Consider the following 18,372-nt stretch of genomic DNA (forward strand, 5'->3'; position numbering starts at 1 on the left):
GGTAAACCAGCCAAGTGGCACTCATAAAATAGAACAAACAGATTAATTAAGTTACAAGCTAGTCAGGGATCCAGCCAAAGCTGTGGCCCAGGCATTTATTTATAAATAATAAGTCTCAGAGTCGTAACTCCCAGGAACTGAGGTGCAGGTGGAAAAGCCCCAGGTTACAGAATTCTGGTGACTACTCATTAGCCATGCCTTGGGAAAGACCCTACTACTTTGTCTTAGTTTTCTTTATTCAAAATAATTAGCAGTGTTTTCATCTTTACATCTGCTGACTGTATGTGTGTGTGTGTGTGTGTGTGCGAGCGCGCGTGCGCATGAATATGTGTATATTCATGTGTGTGTGTATTCATGTGTATGTGTGTGTGTGTGTGTGTGTGTGTGTGTGTGTGTGTGTGTGTGTATTCATATACATATACAGGTGAAGGTCAGAGGATAACCTACTTAGGTCTCACTCCTTCCACTACGTGGGTTCCAGAAATTGAATCCAGGTCATTAGGCTTGGTAGCAAGAGCCTTTCCTTGCTGACCTATCTTCTTGGCCTCTGAGAGATAGTCATTCTTATTTCGCAACTGTGGAGGCATTCAGTGAGATGACGCATGAGGACAGCGCTTGACACTGTTGAGTTCTGGCAACCGGGTAAGTCTTGCTTTCTAGTTTAGTAACAATGGAAGTTCCACTGTTAAATACATCCGTTTTCTCTTAGCTTATAGCATTTATGTAATGCTGTGAGCTGTGTATAAGCCACACTCTGTCCCTGCACTGCTTGTCTTCAAGAATGTGAGCCGTCTGCTTTTGTGTCTCTGTACACATAGGTCATTTGTTAACTTCACAAAACCTTTTCCTTTAAAACGTTTGGAAGAGTCATCTATCTTTTGACATTTTTTTTTTTTTAATGCAGAGCTGGAGCCAATGAAATGTTCCTTTCCCCCTAGATAGCTGGTCTTATGGCTGAATGTTCAACGTCTACATTCCCAAACTTTCAGCAATATCCAGAATAGCACATTTGCCACTACTATCAAAGAAACTCCTTCAATGTAACTAACTATGACCTTTAAGGTTAGAATTCAGGGGCTATAAAAAGAGGTTTACAGTTAAGAGCACTTGCTATTCCTAGAGAGAACCTGAGTATGGTTCCCAGCGCCCATGCCTGGCAGCTCACAACTCCTTGTAACTCCAGCTTCAGAAGATTCAGTACCCTCTTCTGGCCAGCAAGAGTCCCAACACACACACACACACACACACACACACACACACACACACCTTAAAATTAAATATAAGACTGAAAATTGAAAGTGCAAACACTACTTACTGTTAGTGTTCCAGCTGTTCAGACTCTTTCTCAGAAATTAGTAACATTCAATCACCCTGACCAGGGCTTATACTTTTCCCCCTTTAACCTATGATTCCATGAGTTTGTCTTTTATGGCATTAACTTTGGTGTCTAAAACTGTGTGTATCCTCTACTTTACCGACCATGCTATGGATTCTACATTTTAATATAAGTTAAAAAAAAAAAAAAAACTATCAAAACCATTCTAAGGTCTTGTTAGATTTATTTTTATAAGTTGATTTTAGGAAGTGTCTTTTTATTTAATCCCAGGTGTAATAACTGTACCACACTTCATTTTTCCTCAAATTGTTGAAAGTATTCTTACTCATTTATCCTTGGGTCCACCCCATTACCCCCACCATAGGATGATGTTTTAGCTAGGGTCACTATTGCTGTGATGAAACACCATAGCCCAAGCAACTTGGGGAGGAAAGGGGTTATTTATTTGGTTTACACTTCCACGTTCCTTATTAAAGGAAGTCAGGACAGTGACGCAAATAGGGGAGGAACCAAGAGAAAGGAGCTGATGCAGAGGCCATGGAGGATGCAGCTTCCTGGCTTGCTCCTAATGGATGCTCAGCCTGCTTTCTTATGAAACTCAAGACCTCTGCTCCATGGGCTGGTACCACCCACAATGGGTTGGGCCCTCCTCCATCAATCACTAATTAGGAAAGTTATCTACAGGGTTGCCTACAGCTTGACTTTTTTAAAGATTTATTTATTCATTTTATGTGAGTACACTCTAGCTGTCTCAGACACACCAGAAGAGGGCATCTGATCCCATTACAGATGGTTGTGAGCCACCATGTGGTTGCTGGGAATTGAACTCAGGACCTCTGGAAGAGCAGTCAATGCTCTTAACCACTGAGCCATCTCTCCAGCCCCTACAGCTTGATCTTATAGAGGCTTTTTTTTTTTTTTTAAATCTAAGGTTCCCTCCTCTCAACTTGTCTACAAGCAAGAGAGATATTTTCTCAACTGAGGTTTCTCTTCCCTAATAACTTTAGCTTTTGTCAGGTAGGGGAAAAGCTAGCCTCTGACTGTACATGTGGTTATATTGGTGAACATCACACAATCATCAGAATACAGGCTGTCCCATACTCTGTAGAGGCACATGTAATGATGCTAAGCCCAACTTAGAGAAGAAGGATTTCTTTTTATGAGGTATTTCCTTCTTGGTAGGAACAAGAAAGTGCTTGTGCACACGTGCACACACACATGTGCATGTGTGCATGCATGCATATGTGTATGTGTTTTTGTTCAGCTAAATACTGCCGTTGCTGGGTGTATACAGGATGTAATACCAGGAATCAGAAGGCTAAGGTGAGAAGACCCTAAGGATTGGAACCTGAGGACTAGAGAGCGGGTCCTAAGCCAGCAGATATTATAAGAAAACTTCATTTCAGACAGCAACAATAGCAAAACATGGTCTCCGGAAATTCAACGTGTGTCTGGCTCTATCAAGGTGCCAAGCATCTCCTTCCATTTATGTCCACGCTTACACACCTGCAGCCTCTCCATCTTCATGCCTGTGTCCCGGGCGTGTGAACAGTTTTCCCTCAGCCCTGAGCATTCTTGCCACCATCATCAGGACCCACACTCCATCCATGTGCCTGTACAGACATCACCTCTTCCAGGAAGCCTTCCCTGACCACTCCTCCATCACCTCCGACTCCCTTGCCTGGCTTCTTTATGTGCACCCTGGCAGTGTGTTTGTTTGTCTTGCTTGCGGTCTGCTGTCTCTGACTACTAGAGAAAGTGAAATCAGGGGCTTCTGTCTGTCCGCCACCATACTTCCCGGCTGTGCAAACCCTGGAATAACGTATTTAGTAGTAAACTTTCTCAATGAACAAATGGAAACCAAAAGGAATTATTAGAGAAGACGCTAATGGGTCTGTTTAATCCTTGGTTTTCAGTATTTTCACAGGAATTTTGAAGGAGAAAATTAGGCAAACTGCATCAGTACTTTTTTATTTTGAAGCTGCATTTCAGACATAAAGTTTTGTTTTGTTTTGTTTTACATGCATGTTTTCCTTACCCATTTAATCAAATAACATTGAAAGTGGTTGCTAGAGACAGGAAAAAAAAAAAAACCAAAAATCTGGCAAGATACAAGTTATAGGCCTCTCTCGCTTTCCCCCTCCCTATCTATCTGTCTGTCTGTCTCCAACCCCCCTCTCTCTCCTCCTTCCTCCCTTCCTTCCTCCTTCCCTCTCTCTCTTTTCTGCCTTCCCCCCTCTGTGTGTGTCTCTCTCTGTCTCTCTGTCTCTGTCTGTCTCTCTCCCTCCCCCACTTTTTTCTGAGATAGAGTTGTGCTATGCAGTTCAGACTGACTTCAAAATCATAATCCTCCTGCCTCTGCCCTCTGCCCTCTGCCCTCTACCCTCTGCCTCTGCCTCTGGTGTGCTGGGATTACAGAAAGTACCATCATGCCTTGCTTTCTGTTGCTTTCATGAAGGCTATTAGCACAGGAGTGTCTCGTGGATGTGAGGTAAATTTAGGCTCTAGAAGGCAATCTACATGCCTGCTTCATCCTTCCCTGTCTTCCCTGTCTCACCAAAGGATTTTCTCTGCATTATCTCACCCAGTGGTCAAAAACTAGGCCAGTCAGTCCTTTTGACCCCTTGATACAGAGGACAGCTCAGGACAATTAGCATCTCTGAATCTCTTGCAGAGAAAATCCAACTTGTATAGTTCAGGCCACATGTCCGTGAACCTAGAACAGTATCAATGATGTCCCGAAGTCAGGACTGTCACTGCAGCTGCCCACGTTGTCCTTAAGGTGGGGAAGGGGATGGGTGTCTATGTGGGAGGGTGATGAGCTGGTAAGATATGAAAGAAGTCACCTCTGTGAATCATCACTGCCTTATTTAACCTCCCTGATGAGAGTTGCTAAGGTGCATGGGAAAAGGACTGCGCTTTGCTTTTCGTGGTAAATCCCCACACACCAGCATCATGTGCTGCCTAAGGAAACACTAAACATGTCACCATGCTCATGCGGCTATGTAATGCCTCTCAGCACTGAGAAGATTTTACCAGAACTTTCCAAATGCGAGTTGTGGGCATCCATCTCAGTGGGCAATCAATAGAATGTGAATAGCGAGGACTCGCCTGCTTTCTGAGGACAAGGGGACGGGGAGACTCAGTTCTCTCATTTTGAGGGAAAACCATAAAGGAAAATACATTCTGTGTACAGCACAGATCCCTAATCATTCTTTGCCTTGAAATCCCAGTTGATTCAGGCTCTGGGCAGGGATGGAGTGTATCTCACAGGACTGACACAATGTATTTATGAGAACTGGTGATCGTGTTGATTTCTCTTATGCTTTCATGTGTCACATTTTTTATTCACAGTACAACCTGAATGTCACCCCTTCCACATGCAACACGGCCACCCTGACTCAAGCTGCCTCTTCTCCCAGCGGAACCCCACTACAGTCTCCTCACTTGCCCACCGTCCTTTTCTTCTGTGTGTGAATCCTATTGTGTAACTTCTTGTTCAAAGTATTCCACCCATCTCCCAGCACAAAGGTTCGAGTGACAGGCAAGTTGCTCTTCATATAGGACCAGGCTGCCAACGTAGCATCTCTTCTCCATGGGGCCCCCTCACACCAGTATTCTTGCCACTCTTCTGGTGAATCTAGAGGTTTGGACCCAGAGCATTTCGACTTAACTGTTTTTTCTATCTGGGATGTTATTTTTCCAGAGAACCCACCGGCTTACATTCACACTGTTGAGAAATGTTCCTTCTGACCTGTTAGAGTTTCCTGATGATTCAGTCTAAGATGTGGCCTGTTTCTTCCTGTCCCCACCCCTCACCAATCCCTCCACTCTTTTTCCTGACCACTCACCATAGCCTTCCTCCCCCACCCCATTCCCTCCTGCTCTGGGTAAGAGTAAGGACACAAGCAGCTCGAAGTGATGTAGCACCTCAGCTCAAGCCCGTGGACATTCTTCACGTTGAAGAGGGCTGATTTAGATTCCCTGGGTCTAGGAAGCCATTGAGCAAATTCAATTTAAACCATGACACATCATCTATACTCCCTAATGTGGAGTGTATCACATTCATCAGCTCCTTTGTAGTTATTGAGGGAGCAATCATCATGTGTCTTAGCTCTTCGTTTTTGCATTAAGTATATAATTACACACACTGAGCATCATGTGGATGGTTTGTGGGTACATAGGCAAGTACTATGGTGGCTGCCTATGAAATAATTTCTATTTTAAATTTTGCCCATTTTAATATTTATACCCATTAGTAGCATAAATGGGTATTAACTTGGGGACTTGAAAGAAAAAAAAAGCATTTAAGTTTATTTCAATAGTTCTTCCTACAGGGTTTTTGTTTGTTTGTTTGTTTGTTTGTTTGTTTTTTGTAAACCAGAAAATGTTATTCTTTGCTTGCTTCTTAATTCTTCCCCAACAGAATGGCAGTTCGGTGCAGATGGTGGTATTGTGTTACCTAGAACAGTACTTAAAACCCTGGAGGTGTCCTAGCTCAGAGGTAGAGGGCCAGCACAGAGTGCACAAGAGGCTGGGTTCAACTCCAGGAACCACAAAAGTGGGGAGGGTAAAAAGAACAATGTTTACTTCCAATAGACACCCAATAAACAAATATGAAAAGTCATTAAAACTTCACGTAAATTGCCAGTGAGAAAACACTCTTTTGTTTTGGAAAAGCCAACAAAGATGGCTAATTTCTGTGGTCATGTCGGAAGAAAAGACACCAATACAAGAGTTGTTATTTATAAGATGCAGTTACTCATTCTGATATTTTTGCTAAAGATTGGTCTTAGAATTGAAAATTGCTGTTATTTAGCTAAAATCACAAATAAAAGGATGTTGAAGTCCAAAACTCAGACTTCGGGTATCAGCCTCTGTATGACTTTCAGGTAAGTCCAGGAATCTGTAGACTTCTGTTTGCTCTTTTGGTAAGTGGCAGGCATGAGGGTTTCCCAGATCGAGTTTCAGTTCTCCTGGGCTGGAGTGAGCCTCGTCCAACCCCTTCCATTCTTCAGTGCCTGCTATAGGCAGAACATCAATGGGCCGATCTGAAGGACTGCTTCCCTGCAGCCTTCCTGATGCTTCTCTCTATGACACAGGTTCTCTTGCAACCAAGGAGGCAGCTCTGGGACCTGGTAACTGTGGTATATAACATGTTCTCAGGATCCTATTTTCTCAGGATTGAGGGGACCTCTCTGGAAGCCCTATTGCTGACTGGCAGCAAGAAGCACACCCCAGGATGTTGGGGCTCCTGCTTTTCTGGTTTGGGTGGGGTGATGGGCTGGCCCTGAGTCTGAGCTAGTGCTGACTTTCATTGCTTTCTGTGTTATCTGGCTCTCGTTTCCTCCAGAAACAGCCCCAGGAAGAGGAAGCTAGCTTTTGGTGATCATCTGATCTAGGAGAATCTCTAGGTCAGAATACCAGCCTGCCAGCCCTGTGTGCTTAGGCAGCATTTCCCCTTCAGTAGAGCTAGCTCTAATTTGCATGTGTTGTCAGGTAAAGAACCTAGGAAGGGAGGGACTTAGAGCATTCTCATCTGGTGACTAAGTTGTTTCCCATGTCGCATAGCAGTGGCCTCTCGTTTTCAAAATCTCGAACCATAGGAAACAATGCCTTTATTTCATCCACTCAACCTGTGAGACTACAAGTTCCAATTTTGTGGCCAAGTTTACATGCCTTTGGATCCATCCACCAATCATTTACCAAAACCCTTTCAGGGGAGGGCCAAGCATAACCACCTTGTGCCAACTGAGATCACAGAGCACATCAGCTTCTTCCACAAAATCAGCTTCCTTTCATAATTAAAAAAAAAAATCTTATGTGTATGTGTGAGTGCCTGAATGTATATCTGCAAACCATGTGCATGGTACCCATGGAGGTCAGAAGACATACCAGATCTCCTTGGAACTGGAGTTACAGACATCTGTGGGGTTCCCTGTGTGTGCTGGGAACTGAACCTGGATCTTCTACAAAAACAGCAATTACTCTTAGTCTCTCCAGCCCTCCATATGAGCTTCTTGGGGCAATGCTGAGATACTGTGGCTAGAAGAACTATTCTAAGGAAGAGATGACCTGGCACAAGCCAAGTCCCTAAATCCTGGCATATAGTACGTAGTCAGTTAAAGTTAGCTGTTGTTTAGTTAATTATTGACCCAATACATTTGTGATTCCTTTTCCTTCTGGAAGGAAAAATATTCCAGGCAGAGATTCTCAGTCCAATCATAGTAGAAAAATGTAGATTAAACTCTTAGTTTAACCATGGTTTATGTGACAGATAATCTTTGATGTTCTGTATAAGCAGGGGAAATTATCTGCAAATGTCATCATCAGGACACAGCACATTTCGAATACCTGAGCTGAGACAGAAGGAAATGTACCACATGCAAGTTTTAAAGATTTGTTTTAACGAGTGTGTGTGTGTGTATGTGTGTGTGTGTATGTGTATGTGTACCACATGCATACAGTTGTCTGAGAGGCCAGAAGATAGTGTCAGATCCGAGTAACTCCTTGTGGGTGCTGGGTTCGCTGCAAAAGCAGCTTGTCCTCTTCACTGCTGAGCCGTTCCCCAGCTCTGAGTTCAGGAACCTTGCATCCTGGCTGCAGAGTCAAGACTTGCCGTCTATCGTAACAGGAAACCATTCTGGTAGGCAGTTGTTTTCTGGTTTGGTTTGGTTTGGTTTGGTTTGGTGAGCATATGTATGGTGCTCTAAAACTCTTCACAGTACATGTCTGTAAAAGACACATTGTAAGGGCCAGCGAGAGAGGAAGCTGTGCTTTCTAGGAAACCTGAAAACCCTGAGCTCCATCCCTGGGAACCACACTAAGGAAGGAGAAAACCAACTTTAGAAAGCAATTTTCTGACCTCTACATACAGAAGCCATGGCACAGGTGCATTTGTACATGCAGACACACACAGGCACACACACACAGATACACACACCCACTAAATAAATAAATAATAAACAATCTAAATCTATATATTCATGTGCTCGATTCTTTCACAAAGAAGCCTTTGTCAAAGCAGGTGCCTATTTTTAACCTTTTTTTGTAAATCAATTTGTGCATCTGAGATTTAATACAAGATATACTGCCACTGCTTTTGAGACAGTGAAATGACGAAAGATGTTGTCCTATCAGTGCTGTGTCAGGGTAGACAGTCTGTTCACGACTCTTGAGCAGCGATCTCTAGAACGCCTGGCAAGCAGCCACTCCAGGCCCTACTCACCATGACAAGTCTTAAGAATGAAGTTATAGCTCCGGAGCCCCTGAGCTCCCTCCAGTGTGTGTCTGCGGGCCTCTGCACCCGTTTCAGTCAGCTCCTGGGTGGAGCTTCTCAAAGAACAGTTATGCTAGGTTCCTGTCATGAATGTCCTTTCAGGTCTAGATTACCTCACTCAGGACGATATTTGCTAGTTCTATCCTTTTGCCTACAAAATTCATGATGTCCTTGTTTTTAAAAGCTAAACAGTATTCCATTGTGTGAATGAACCACATTTTCTGTATTCCTCGGTTAAGGGGTATTTGGGTTGTTTGCTGTTTCTGGCTATTACCAATGAAGCTGCTTTGAACATAAGGGAACACGTGTTCTTCTCACACCGCATGTTATTAAAGCACCCTGTGAGGCACCTGTGAGGCAACAGTGTTTTACTGCTTGGGTTTTACAATGAAGACAAGGCCATGGGGAAACTAAGCACTGAAATTGAAGGAAATAAAATCAAGAGCAGGTACTCCTGAGCCTTACTGGGGAGTTTCCCTTTACTTGGTTGGTATGTTGATACAATTTTCTACATTCTTTTATTGTTGTTCCTTGTGATTTCGGAAGAAGACCAGTTGATCTGGATCATGTTAAATAAGAATGAGTTAATTTTTACAAAGGTTACAAGGTAATGCTCATTTGCTAATTTAAAAGGCCAGGGTTGGATGCCAAGAGCCTGGGAAATCATCTTCCCCGGAGAAAGAGCACACCTATTGTGTTAAACAATAGCAAGTGGCCAGCGTGAACACACACATACAAGTAACATTACATAGACTGAGTAGGATGTATTCATGTACTTAAGTGTGTGTGTGTGTGCATGTACAACAATAAGTAATGAAAAACTAAGCTAAGAATTTGAAAGAGAACAAGAAAAAAAATGGAAGAAGAAATGATGTACTAATAATCTCAAAAGAAGTTAAAAAATAAAATATAATCAACAATGAAGAAACAAAGAAGCAAAGGTTGAACTGTGGTAAATAATGAGACCTAGTGGAATCCATGTGGATTTTATGACTATTGTATGTTTGTGTGTGTACTTTTCTCTCATACAATGTTATAAAGTCTAACGATGAGCTGTTAATTTTGTTTCTTTTCTTTTCTTTTTCTTAGGTATTTTCTTTTCCTACATTTCAAATGTTATCCCCTTTCCTGGTTAACTCTCTGGAATCCCTCATCCCATTTCCCCTCCCCCTGCCTCTATGTAAGTGCTTCCCCACCCACCCACTCCTTCCAACCTCCCCACCCTGGCATTTCCGTACACTGCAGCATTAAGCATTTACAAGGCCAAAGGCCTCTCCTCTTTTTGATGACTGATAAGGCCATCCTCTGCTACATATGCAGCTGGAGCCATGGGTCCCTTCATGTGTACTCTTAAGTTGGTAATTTAGTCCCTGGGAGTTCTAAGAGCTCTGGTTGGTTGGTACTGTTATTCTTATGGGGTTGCAGACCCCTTCAACTCCTTCAATTCTTCCTCTAACTCCTCCATTGGGGACCCTGTTTTAGTCCAAAGGTTAGTTGAGATCATCTGACTCTGTGTTTCTCATGCTATGGCAGAGCCTCTCAGGAGACAGCTATATCAGGCTCCTGTCAGCATGCACTTCTTGGCATCAGCAATATTGTCTGGGTTTGATGATTGTATATGATCCCTAGGTGAGGCAGCCTCTGGATGTCCTTTCTTTCAGTTTCTGCTCCACACTTTGTCTCTGTATTTCCTCCTGTGAATATTCTGTTTCCCCTTCTAAGAAGTACTGAAGGATCCACTCTTTGGTCTTCCAACTTCTTGAGCTTCATGTGGTCTGTGGATTGTATCTTGGGTATTCTGAGCTTTTGGACTAATATCCACTTATCAGTGAGTGCATACCATGTGTGTTCTTCTGAGAGTGTGTTACCTTACTCAAAATGATATTTTCTAGTTCCATCCATTTGCCTAGGAATTTCATAAAGTCATTGTTTTTAATAGCTGAGTAGTACTCCATTGTATAAATATACCACATTCTCTGTATCCATTCCTCTGTTGAAGGACATCTGGGTTCTTTCCAGCTTCTGGCTATTATAAATAAGGCTGCTATGAACATAGTAGAGCATGTGTCCTTGTCATATTTTGGAACATCTTTTGGGTATATGCCCAGGATGTCCAATTTTTTGAGGAACTCCCAGACAAATTTCCAGGGTGTTGTACTAACTTGCAACCCCACTAATAATGGGGGAATGTTTCTCTTTCTCCACATCCTCACCAGTATCTGCTGTCACCTGAGTTTTGATCTTAGCCATTCTGACTGATGTGAGGTAGAATCTCAGGGTTGTTTTGATTTACATTTCCCTGATGACTAAGGATATTGAATATTTATTTAGGTGCTTCTAGACCATTTGATATTCTTCGGTTGATAATTATTTCTTTAGCTCTACCCCCCAGTTTTAATAGGGTTATTTGATTCTCTGGAGTCAAACTTCTTGAGTTCTTTGTATATATTGGATATTAGCTCTCTATCAGATGTAGGATTGGTAAAGATCTTTTCCCAATCTGATGGTTGCCATTTTGTCCTATTAACAATGTTTCTTGCCTTACAGAAGCTTTGCAATTTTATGAGGTCCCATTTTTCAATTCTTAATCTTAGAGCATAAGCCATTGGTGTTCTGTACAGGAAAATTTCCCCTTTGTCTATGTGTTAGAGGCTTACACTTGTACCTAAATGACATAAAGACCCTACAACGAAAGAGAACTTAAGACTAATTTCCCTCATGAACATTGATGCAAAATTACTAAATAAAAGTTTTGCAAACCGAATCCAAGAAAATATCAAAATGATCATCCATCATGATCAAGTAAGCTTCATCCCAGGGATACAGGGATGGTCCAATATAAGAAAATTCATCAACAGACTCAAAAAAAAAAAAAAACACATGATCATTTCATTAAATGCTGAAAGAGCATTTGACAAAATTCAACACACCTTCATGTTAAAAGTCTTGGAAAGAACAGGAATTCAAGGCCCATACCTAAACATAGTAAAAGCAATATACAGCAAAGCAGTAGCTAACATCAAACTAAACGGTGAGACACTTGAAGCAATCCCACTTAGATCAGGAACTAGACAGGGATGCCCACTCTGTCACTAACTATTCAATATAGTTGTTGAAGTCCTGGCCAGAGCAATTAGACAACAAAAGGAAGTTAAAGGGATACAAATTGGAAAGGAAGAAGTCAAAATATCACTACTTGCAGATGATATGATAGTATACTTAAGTGACCCCAAAATTTTCACCAGAGAACACCTACAGCTGATAAGCATCATCAGCAAAGTGGCTGGATATAAAATTAACTCAAACAAGTCAGTAGCCTTCCTCTACACAAAGGATACACAGGCTGAGAAAAAAAAATTAGGGAAATGACACCCTTCACAATAGTCACAAACAATATAAAATACCTTGGTGTGACTCTAACCAAGCAAGTGAAATATCTGTATGACAAGAACTTCAAGTCTCTGAAGAAAGAAATCAAGAAAGATCTCAGAACATGGACAGATCTCCCATGTTCATGGATTGGCAGGATTAATATAGTAAAAATGACCATCTTGTCAGAAGCAATGTATAGATTCAATGCAATCCCCATCAAAATTTAAACTCAATTCTTCATAGATTTGGAAAGAGCAATTTACAAATTCATTTGGAATAAGAAGAAAAAAACCAGGATAGTGAAAACTATTCTCAACAATAAAGAACTGCTGAGGGAATCATGATCCCTAACCTCAAGCTGTATTACATAACAAAAGTGATTTTTAAAAAACTGCATGCTATTGGTACAGAGACAGGCAGGTAGTTCAATGGAATAGAATTGAAGACCCAGAAATGAACCCACACACCTAGGGTCATTTGATTATTGACAAAGGAGCTAAAACCATCCAATGGAAAAAAAAGATAGCATTTTCAGCAAATGGTGCTGGTTCAACTGGCTGTTAGAATATAGAAGAGTGCAAATTGATCCATTCTTATCACCCTGTACAAAGCTCAAGTCCAAGTGAATCAAGGACCCTCACATGAAACCTGATACACTGAAATTAATATTAGAAGAAGTGGGGATAACATTTTAAAAGAAATTCATAATCTAAGTATGAGGACAGCTCCTTCATTGTATTTGCCTTAAGAGGCCATTTATATAAAAAATAAATAAAAATAAAAAAAGAGGCCATTTATAATGTTCCTTATGTGTTCATTAGACAAAGCAGTTTGAGGGAAAAAAGACACCTTTAGAGCCTGTTTAGTATCTGGTTAACTGCAGGTAATGATTAAGAGTGAATTTTGTGTAAATATGAGGCATATCTACACTAAATCCTCATTGTTTACCTGAAGTTTCAATTTAACTGTGTCCAGCTCTGTCATTGTGAAGTCTCGAATCTCTAAGCCTGGGTACTTCTGGATGAACACCTAGCCTTTCTTGAAAGGCGACTGTGAATTTACTGCTTATAGACTGCCAAGATAAAGGCTGATGTCAAGGATAAAGTCACCTCCAGAATGGTTTGCAATTGTGACTTGTGAAGTGTCTCTGAGGGAAACAGTTGGAACATTTACCAGGATTTTTTGTAAGTTTTTTTTTTTAATTGGCATATGAATGACTTTCAAATGTATTCCAAATAGTTTTAATCAGGGCCAGGATTTGTCAGTGTGTAGCTTCTTTGTAGTTTAATTCTGACCAGGAAGTAAAGAAAGGGCCAGAGGTTTGTGAATAGTATCAACCCTTATTGTCACCTACAGATTGGCACCAACTCCTGAAACTTTTACATTGTTGGCTGCAGGTCCTGGGCTAGGTTTTGTAATTCATTGGCCTTATAAACTCTTTGCTTTGGTTTGGAAGAACTGCACAAGGAAAATGTTTCTCCCAAGATAATCAAATTAATTTAGCCACAGGTAAAATAATTCTCTCCATGAAATTTTTATATTATTAATGATAATTCCCTGTTGTTTCTGATATGACATTCTGTTTTATAATTATTTTTATGATGATTTTTACTTAAATTTTTATTCACAATTTTAATGAGCAGCCGTAATATTAAATTTTCTTTTTATTGACTCCCCCACCTGTTCTCCATCAACCCTCTGACACACTTTTGTGCCCTTCAACCTATCCAGTCACTTACATTTGCCAAAGTGTTAGGTGGTTACTACTCCATAAAGTGCTGGTACATTATGGGTAACTGATCAAATCACTGTTGGTATCATTGCCATAATTGTTTTTGTAATGTCCCCATAATTACTGGCATACGACGATGATTCATTCAACTTTTGAAAATGTAATTACAGTGGGTCAGGAAGAGCAAGGGGAAGAGGATTTGGGTAAAGAATACCCTGTGCTTCCTCCTAACATGGAAGGTGACTCAGGTCTAGTGGAGTATCCCTTTATCCCTTTCATTTTAGCACTTGGGAAGCAAAGGCAGGTGGGTGATTGTGAGTTCAACAGTGGGAAGTTTGGTCTATATCTTGAATAGGCCAATTAAGATAATATAGTACAAGCTTGTCTCAATAAATAAATACAGTGAAAACATTATCTACTGAGACACAGCATTCCAAGGCATATTTCATGGCAAGTGGTTCCACCCTAAAAATTAAAAATCAGTCAAACAAACAAAAAAGGCTGTTTCAAAAGCTATGAAAGTATCAATTTGCTAAGTCAGTTGAGTATGTGGTCCTTAAAATACCACTGGTAGATGATAAAACATCACCTGACTCACGTTTGCACATTTGACAACTGGTTTTTATAAACAGAGTACAAACACACACACACAGAGAGAGAGAGAGGGAGAGAGAGAGAGAGAGAGAGAAATAAGCATACCATTGATAGATGGTAAAGCATCACTAGACTCAGGTTTGAACATTTGACTGGTTTATAAACAGTACAAACACAAACACACGCGTACAATTAAGCATAAAAGAAAAGGTGCAATGGATTGTATTAAAAAAAATCTATTATGAGAAGCTTGCACGAAAAGATAAAGATTAGCTCAACAAGGAAACACTGGCTTAGCATGCTCAAAGCCCTGGGTTCAAACCACAGCACCACAAAAAAGTAAAAGCACAACTGTAAAACTGGAGATGGAGGAAAGCAACCAACAGTTTTCCCAAGTTGTGATGTCTATGAACCACAACAGTGACCAGCATGGCACAATAATCCTTAGGGCACAGTAGTGGCACACATACCTTGGCAGTAACCAACAGCTCTCTAATTACACTGAAGTGTCACTCAGCACAAGGAAATCCATGCCTGGTACCGGAAACCTCACTGACTCTCCAGGCCTGGTGAAGTCATGAATTATGGACAACCACTACTTTACTAAATAAGCAGAATCCATAACTCCTATCTAAATAGTTTTTCTTCTACCCACAAGCAAGTATAGTTCCCAACCCTTCATCATTGAAACTTCTCTTTGCAACAGACAGAAACCATTACAGAAAACCCTAACCAATCAAAATGCAGAGCTATGGAGACCAGTTCCCCTGGATATATCTACAAAACAACTCCCGCACTTACGGCTCAGGCGACACTGTGGAAAAGGAAACAGAAAGAGTGATAGAGCTAGAGGATCAGGGGGCTCACTGTGACACTGTGTCTTCTAGTAATGTGTGAAACTGCACACTTAATGCCTTACCAACATGACTACCTAACATGAGCTCAACAAGGACAACAAAAATAGACATATCAGAGTGGTTAGGAGAACCCACCCCTACACAAAGAGCTACAGACCCCACCCCTACACAAAGAGCTACAGACCCCACCCCCACACAAAGAGCTACAGACCCCATCCCCACACAAAGAGCTACAGACCCCACCCCCACACAAAGAGCTACAGGCAAGTAGTGCTTGTTGAGAGTGGAGACATGATCTTTACCTAGCAAAGAGCTCACTTATTAGTTATTCAGTACCAAATGGTCAGTCCTGAAAACATGCATACAGGAAACATTATATAGACTGAGCAGGTTATATTTAGGAATGTATATGTATTTACACTCACACAGACACACATACACATGCACACACACATGAATGCAACTACATCAATGAACAAAAAAGGACCATGAACTTGAAAAAGAACGAGGATACATAGGAGGGTTTGGAGGGAGGAAAGGGGAGGAGCATATGATGCAAATATATTATAATCTCAACGATAAAAGAGCTAATTTTAAAAATTATTTGAGGATATATGCAAAGACAATTGGAGAAGGTATTTTTAGTAGTAATGGTAGACAAGTCACCCACATCCACAATCTATAAAGAAATTTTTCAGATCAAAAAAAAAATTCTCAATAAAATGGTAGCCAAAAGACTTAACAACACACATAAAATAACTTGACAGTATCCACTAAAGCTTGATATGACACATACAATCCCTAAAGGCCAGCAAATCTGCTCCTGTGTGTGTACAAAGCAGAAATGCAGGCATGTGTTCAACACAAAACAAGCACCAGGATGTTTGATATAGGACTTTAAATGATTGCTCCTCTAAAGGTGAACACACACAGTCAGCTTGATACATCTGAAATCTGGGTGTGTATTTTCCAGCAGGTATAAGTGAGAAAACACACCATGAATATGGGAGGCACCATCCCATGGACTGAGGTCCCCAGACACTGAAGACAGTGAGGAGGAAGCTACCTGAATTCTAGTGTTCATCTCTCTCTGCCTCCTGGCTGCAGTTACACCAGCCACTTCTGTTCCCATTAGCCAAACCTTCTATGATGGCCAGTCACGGTTATCAACCTTAACTACACCTAGAATCAACCAAAACCAGGTGAGGACCCATCCCAATTCTGGGCCGTAACTTCCAGTAGCAGCCCATATAAAAAGACATGAGAGAAAAGGAAGCTTTTGCTTTGTTGTCTACTTGCCCTCAGTCTCTCTGGTAAGTTCATCTACTCAGTTAGTAAGGCATTCCTTTACTCGTATTAGAACCTACTTTTTCTTTCTTTCTTTCTTTCTTTCTTTTTTTGCATTTTTACTGGATATTTTATATATTTACATTTCAAATGTTATCCCCTTTCCAGGTCTCTCCCCTTCCACTCCCCCCCCCCCCCCGCTTCTATGAAGATGCTTCCCCTCCTACCCAACTACTCCCACCTCACCATCCTGGCATTGCCCTACACAGGGGAAATGAGCCTTAACAAGACCAAGGGCTTCTTCTCCTATTGATGCCAGACAATGCCATTCTCTGCTACATATGTGGCTGGAGCGAGGGGTCCCTCCATGTGTACTCTTTGGTTGGTGCAGAACCCACTTTCTCAATTCCAACATAGAATGAAGACCATCAGTTCTTCAGAAATCCTCCAGAATTTCAAGCCTTAGGTTGGGACTGCTGAGACATTCAGTCTCATGGACTGAACAACTGTTGGATTCTCGGCCTTTCCACAGGGAGACAGCCACTGTTAAATTACCTGGACCACATTATGTAAGCCACTCTACAAAGCACTTTATATATATGATGCTCCCAGATGGATACTTGTCATATTTATATTTATTCATCTGAGTGTTCATGATAAGTTACAATCTGTTAATAAAAATCCAGTTGTTTGTGCTCTTATGTGTAAATTATAACGTACACTATGGTACAATATTCATTTCAAGTATTAGATTATAAAAAGATATATTATTCAGTGGCTATCAAAATTTCTCTTGGAGAGTAGTTTCTGTATGGTTGGAAGCAGCGCTTTTCTAAGATGCTGAAGAAAAGATATTATAATAGACCACTGCAGTTTTGCCTGCCCTGTATATTTTCTTGTTCTTTTAGAAATAAAATTCTAATTTTTATCTGGGTGCCTATCAACTGCATAAACTTATAACACCCTTTTCCTCTTCCCCACTACAAGTCAAACACTCTGAGAAATTCATGTGTTAGGACAGCATCAATAACACAGACATTTACCAGTTGACTGGCAAATCGTCTTGTAAGGAAGTCCATGAGTTGTCTTTGCCCATTTTCTGTTGTTATATCAGAATGTCATGGCTTGAGTAGTTTATAAAGAACAGAAGTCTACTTGGCTCTCAGTTCTAGAGGCTAAGTACTCCAGGGAATTGTGACAATACCTAATGAGGACTTTTGAGCTGTATTATGTCATGGAAAAAAAAGCAGAAAAGCATGCAAATGAATGTTAGAAGAGACAAAGTACAAGGGGCAGAGTTGTTCTATAACAACCACTCTCTCGATAACTAACCCACTCTCATAACAGCACTAAGCCATGCCCAAGGCTCTGGTCTCACAATCCAGTCCCGTCTCATACTGTCACACAGCCCATATCAGCACAGTGGGAATTCAGCTTCCAACACATGAATGTGAGGGACATATCCAAGCTGTATCACTGCTCAGCAGCGGAGTTTGGCTGGGTCATGTATGCAAACCTTCTCCACATAGGATTTAATCTTGATTACCGGAGATATAATCATTGAAAACAACACATCCTTTAACTGTTTCTGAGAGGCAAGAATTTTAGAATGTACCTTTGCTTCAGGGATTCTCATAAGACATAATCAGATGTGGAACAGATCTGAGGTCTTATGTGAAGACCTGAGGTGGAGATTGTGCTTCCAAGCTCACAAGCTCAGATCTCAGTTGACCGGACAACATCATTTCTTGACATTTTATGTCCAAGATGGCTGCCTTGCTTCATGAAACTATACAGATTGAGCAGGTAGTGAAAGGCTATTCTACTAAGGCAGAAGTGAAAGTCGTATGCAACAGAACCACAGAGATCACCTCCCATCAGGTTGTCTTATTATAGCAGGTAGAAGCACGTTTCA

The sequence above is a fragment of the Micromys minutus genome (assembly GCF_963924665.1).
Source record: "Micromys minutus genome assembly, chromosome: 22".
Classification (NCBI taxonomy): Eukaryota; Metazoa; Chordata; class Mammalia; order Rodentia; family Muridae; genus Micromys; species Micromys minutus.